Source organism: Chiloscyllium punctatum, chromosome 50 (assembly GCF_047496795.1).
Source record: "Chiloscyllium punctatum isolate Juve2018m chromosome 50, sChiPun1.3, whole genome shotgun sequence".
NCBI lineage: Eukaryota > Metazoa > Chordata > Chondrichthyes > Orectolobiformes > Hemiscylliidae > Chiloscyllium > Chiloscyllium punctatum.
In genome coordinates, this window is record NC_092788.1 from 45,606,375 (window position 1) to 45,612,374 (window position 6,000).

Sequence of the window (6,000 nt, forward strand, 5' to 3'; positions counted from 1 at the left end):
GTGGCATTGTCTGATGACAGCTCCTCCCAATTAACACTGCCTAGCTCCTTCCTAATACTGACATCATTTTCAATCCCACAATTTAGAAACATCCCATTTACTCGTAGCTGCCTTAAAAAAAAAACTTAAGTTGTGATCACTGTTTCCAAAATGGTCTCCCACTGAAAGGTCAGTCACCTGGCCAGGCTCTTTCAGCAATATAAGGTTCACTATGGCCCCTCCCCCTCCTTTACATTACTATTTCAAAAAACCCTCTTGGTTACACTTAATAAACTCTGCACCGTCTCAGCCTCTTGCTCTAAAGTACTGCCAGCAAATGGTGGGGAAGATAAAGTCACTTTGAGAACTCTGTTGTTATTGCCTCTTTCCATTATCTGCCAAGATATTTGTATCTCAAGGTATCGTTGGCAGATTGAGGGTCCTATAGTATAATCCCATCAACTGCCTCCTTCTTATCCATGTTGCCTCAGTGGACGAGCCCCTCCAGTATGTCCTGAGTGCAGACGTAACATTCACCCGATTGGTAATGCAACTCCTCCACCTCTTTTACCCTCCTTTCCATCTCGTCTGAAAGAATGAAACCCTGGAATCTTGAGCAGCCAGTCCTGTCCTTCTCCGAACCAAATCTCTGGAATGCCCACAATATCGGATCTGAGCTTATCTACCTTAGTTATGTTGCGCCTTATGTTGAAATTAACACAATCAGCCCATTCGTACTATGGTGTTCATTTCTCTGTATTTCCTTTCTGATTGACTCGTTTACATCTTTTGACCTTCCTTCCCCCCACCTGCTGCCCTGCTGATGTGATTCCCAGTACGTTGCCATTCTCGGCTAAACCCTTCCCTTGTAGCAGGAGCAACCCTCCTTGTGAGGATATCAGTTCCCCTCTTGTTCAGGTCACCCCTGCTCCAGAAGAGATCCCAATGATTCAAGATCCTGAAATTCTCCCCCTGTACCAGCTCTTCAGCCATTCATTCATCTCTGCTATCTTTCAATTCCTTGTCTCACAAGCACATGGTACTGGTGGTAACGCAGTGATTACTACCCTCAAGGTCCTGCTTTTCAGTCACCCTACTTCCTGTGCTTACTCCTCAGGATCTCGTCTCTCTTTCTACCCGTGTCATTGTTAGCAATGTGCACCATGACCTCTGGCCTCCCATTCTCCCAGTTCAGAATTTCAAGCAAATGCTCAGAGATATCCTTGACCCAGGCACCAGGGATACAACATTCCATCCTGGAGTCTCGGACGCAGCCACAGTAACACCTGTCTATACACCCAACTAGTGGTTCTCCTCCTATTTTTGCTCTCTTGGATTTTGCCCGACCTTGTTCTACAGCAGAGTCAGTTATAGAGTCATAGAGCCCGACAGCACAGGGAGAGGCCCTAGGGGCCAGACTGATCCCTGGCAACCATAATGTCCATCCATGGCAACCCCATTTCCCTGCACATGCCCCGTATCCTTCTAATCCTTTCCTATCCATGTATTTGTCCAAATGCCTTTTAAATGTTGTTAATGTACCTGCCTCAGCCACTTCCACTGACAGCTCATTCCGTATGAGAATCAGCATCTGTGTAAAAAAAGTTGCTGCTAACGTTCCATTTTATTCTTTCCCCTCTAACCTTAAACTGATGCCCTCTAGTCCTCAATTCTTCAACCCTGGGAAAAAGACTGAATGCATTCACCCTATCCATGCCTCTCATGATCATATACATTTCTATAAGATCTTCCTTATGTCTCCTATGCTCTGAAGAAAAATGTCCCAGCCTGTCCAACCTCTCCCGATAACTCAGGCCATTGAGTCGTGGTGTTATAGACCTGGCTACCGCTGTGCTACTCCCCTGAGAAGCTATCCCCAACAATACACCAGCGCTCGCTCCTTAAACATTCTGCATCCTACCCCATCTTTGCCCCCTGTACGATCCTCAGCGTGTCCTGCTGTTGCTCCAACCCAACCACGCGGGCACCCACCTACCTGATGGAACCTGGATGTTTGGACAGGACAAGATCAGGGGTGTATTTAAATGCAATGAATGGAATTCTGAAATTACATTTGTAATGTAATGTAATGTAGAGCAGTGTGAAATGGAGGTGGATGACCTACGTGACTCGCTGTAAGGATACTGACAGGAGAATCTGAGGTGATCATGAGTATATAGAGGTAGAATGTGGGAGACAAGCTGGGACTGTATTGGGTAGTCATGGTGAGAGGGAACAAATGCTGGATGGAGAGTTTCAGCAGCTGATGGACTGACACTGAGGTGAGCCATCGGAAACTGAGCAAGTGACCAACATCTAATAGGACAGAGAAACTGATCCATCAGCCTGAAACTGACTGACCATGTGGCTGTCAGTGACTCCAACACAAGTGAATGGAAACATTGCTCAGAGCCTGTTTCTGTAACATTCAACACAACCAGGAAATGGAAAGTGAATAATTAGATGAAAACAAGGCCATTACTCTGTTAGAGTCAAAATCATTCAATGTTCACTTATTGAATATTCTAACCTGCAGAAAGGATTCTCCCAGAATCACAGCAGAAGGAGAAAACAAGCTTGGCAGAGACAGAATGAAGCCACCGCCTGCATCACAACAGCTCAGAACAAAGAGGCGGAATTCTCCACCAACTGACAAGCAATACAGATACTGTCAGAGTTACAGATCGAGTTCAGAATTCTTCAGAAAAAAAGACTTAAAAGATACACTGGTCGGTGGTGTGTGCCAAAAATCCATGAAGTAGCCTTGTGATGTGCTGTTTTTTCATTGAGAAATGATTCTTTGTTTTCGCTAAGAAGAGCAGATGCATAGTTCACTGATCACTAGATTTACAGACAAAGGAAACCTGATCAAGGACTCATGGGTCAATTACACTGTTAGTGACAGTCCATCGCACACAACAACAGCCTGTTACACAGAGAACAGAACAGATTTTAGTTTAACAGAGACACTCTCGCAATGAACATCTGCTGCTTTAATAAAACTGTAACCTGTTTGAAGAAAAGGAATATATTACCAATACAGCAAAACTTTTAAACTGCCCAATGTAACTGCAGAGTTTTTAACCAATTCAGCGATCACTGTTTCTAAGTATTTGGGTCAGTGTGGACTTGCTGGACCAAGGGCCTGTTTCCACACTGGAGGGATTCTATTCAATAAAATTGTCAACCTGTCCCACAGCAGGATGGGTAATGCCCGAGAGGACTCTGTACTGGGGAGGGGTTGTGTCCCACAGCAGATGGGTAAGGCCCAAGGGGACTCTGTACTGGGGAGGGGATGTGTCCCACAGCAAGATGGGTTAGGCCAGAGGGGAGTCTGTTCCTGGGAGGGTTGTGTCCCACAGCAGGATGTGGAAGGCCCGAGAGGAGTCTGTATCGGGGATGGGTCATGTCCCACTGCAGGATGGTTCAGGCCAGAGGGTAATCTGTACCGGGGAGAGTATGCATCCCAAAGTAGGATGGGTAAGGCTCAAGAATAGACTGTACCGTGGAGGAGTTCGGTCCCACAGCAAGATGGGCAAGGCCTGAGGACAGTCTGTATTGGGGATGGAATGTGTTCCACAGCAGGATGGGTAAGGCCAGAGGGAAAACTGTACCCAAGTGGGGTTGTGTCCAACTGCAGGGTGGGCAAGGCTCAAGATTAGACTTTACCAGGGAGGAGTTCAGTCCCACAGCAGAATGGGCAAGGCCCGAGGGCCATCTGTACCGGTGAGGGATTGTGTCCCACTTCAGGATGGTTAAGGCCTAAAGGGCAGTCTGCACCAGGGAGGGGTTGTGTCCCACAGCAGGATGGGTATGTCCCAAGGGGAGTCTGTACCAGGGAGGTGTTGTGTCCCACTTCAGGATGGATAAGGCCCGAAAGATTCAGTACTGGAGCGGTATTGTTTCCCACAGCGGGATAGGTAAGCCTGAGGGAAATCTGTACCGGGGAGGGGTTGTGTACCCCCGGCAGAATGGGTAAGGCATGAGGAGTGACCGAGAGCAAAGATTGACTTAGGGAGCTGAGGGGCAACATTTTCCACAGAGGACGGTTCATATAGGGAATGGACTGCCAGGGGCACATGGGAGAAACAAGAACAATTACAACATGGAAAAGACATTTGGGCAGGAACATGGAGGGGAGAAGGTTTGAAGGGCCATGGTCCAAATGCAGGGAAATGCAACACACTCAGTTCAGGAAACCTGGTCAGCATTGATGACTTCAGCCAGAGAGTCATGCAGCACAGAAACAGACCCTAAGTCTTGGGTTATTGGGGGAGTGGACTATCGTGACAAGGCATGTTGTCGAGACTGAAGTAAGTTAGAGAGATATGGATGGTCGTCTGGACTGGAGCAGGCATCAAATGTGTGAAGTGATTGGTAAGAGGGGAGGAAAGAACAGAGATAGGAACTGTTTTTGGCGTTAGAATGATTGAAGACACTGATCCACAAGACAAGCGGGAGGGGGAACACAGAACGGAACATTCCCACCCTCTTGTGGAAGGTCTGCTTTCTCCGCTTTTGTATTGATGCTCATTAAGACAGCACAGGCTTGGATTGATAACTGTGACACTCCCGATGTTGTCTTAGTACAAGAAAACTTGCAGTAAAGGCGGTGACTGAACCTGGGGTGTGTCTGTACTGTGCTCCCCTCCAGCACTATAGCTTGACATGTCCTGTTAGCTGATGTTTGGAATCCTCTCATTGCTCTCTGCTCTGTGCACTGAGAGTGATCTTACCTCACTGCAGGATTTATTGAAGGCTCCAGATCTCCCTGCCCTGTGTCTCTCTGGCTGACAAACCACCTTCAATGAGGGATGGATGAGACATCCAGCAGCTGGGAAGTCTATTAGATCAGGACCTTCCTGAGTACCTACAGACAGATAGACAGAATGGGAAATTAGACTGATGCAGTGAGGGCTACACATGTCAAATGGCACTGAGTCCAACAGAAATCTGGAACATCCCAGTATCCATCGTCTATCTGGAGTGGAGAATTCTGTTTGCTCAGGATCTGGAGAAGCTGCAAGAGCGAGGGACAATGACAGAGGCAGCGATTAGACCCACACAGTGAGGGATACCACATGGAGAGATACGAAGTGATATCACCAGAGTGCAAGATCAAACAATTGTGCAGGAAGAAAGGGTTTTGATTTATGTTGCACTCGAATGCGCAGAATGTGAGCAGGCGAAGAGATAGCCGAGGGGCATTATTGTGAGACAATTTATCCAGAAAATCAGCAAATGTGCGCTGACACAGGTTCAAATCCCACCATTGCAAATGATTGATATGAATTAAATACTTCAAAAAAGATTTAATTAAAAACCTGTGAATAAGTATTAAACAATTGCTGATGTTAAGAAAAATCCACCGTGTGCATTCATGTCTTGAGTGAAGTGATCTCAGGTGGGTCTTTCCTCCGATTGTCCTCGACCCCGATAGCCCCGCCCTCCTGCTCATTGACCTTCTCAAGATGGCGGCTCTGAGGCCTTCGCTCCCTCTTCCCTCAAACAAATGGCGGCCGTGGCCCTGGGCCGCTTTCCCGACGGAGACCACCATCTCCTTATCCGAGCCTGGATAGTCTTTTTCGGGTTTTTTCACCTATATCCGCGTCTTATGAAGTCTTTCTCCCAGTGAATCTCCCACACGCCGCTCTCTGAAGCCGATCGTAGTCGCATCCGGAGAAAGCTGCTCCATGACTCGCTGTGTCCTGGTTAATGAGACACTGCGCATGCTCTGCATACAAACCAAACTACGCGTGCGTCGGAGGTTATCAATGAGTTTATAGAGAATGGTCATAACTGCACAGAATTATGGGCGAAATATTAGACATTAATAATGGCTCTGTCGAATTACAACCATTGAGATGGTTAATATGCATATAGATTTTTTCGTCCATTTTAACCATACCGGTCAGATATGTAAATTACCAATCGTTCCGGGAGTTTGAAAATAAGTTTGCTACTCGAGTTATGTAAATCGATTGGAAATATGTATATTGTCAGATTTACATCTTAACGATT

General features: G+C 46.8%; 1 long non-coding RNA gene across 2 annotated transcripts in view; it reads right to left on the bottom strand.

Moving 5' to 3' along the window:
- LOC140470165 (uncharacterized) overlaps positions 1-4,840 on the bottom strand; it is a 29,745-nt gene extending 24,905 nt beyond the window's left edge. For both annotated transcript variants that reach the window (XR_011956457.1, XR_011956458.1), the window contains exon 1: positions 4,716-4,840. This is a non-coding gene — a long non-coding RNA (uncharacterized lncRNA). The remainder of the gene's footprint in view (positions 1-4,715) is intronic.
- Between the last annotated feature and the right edge of the window lie 1,160 nt (positions 4,841-6,000).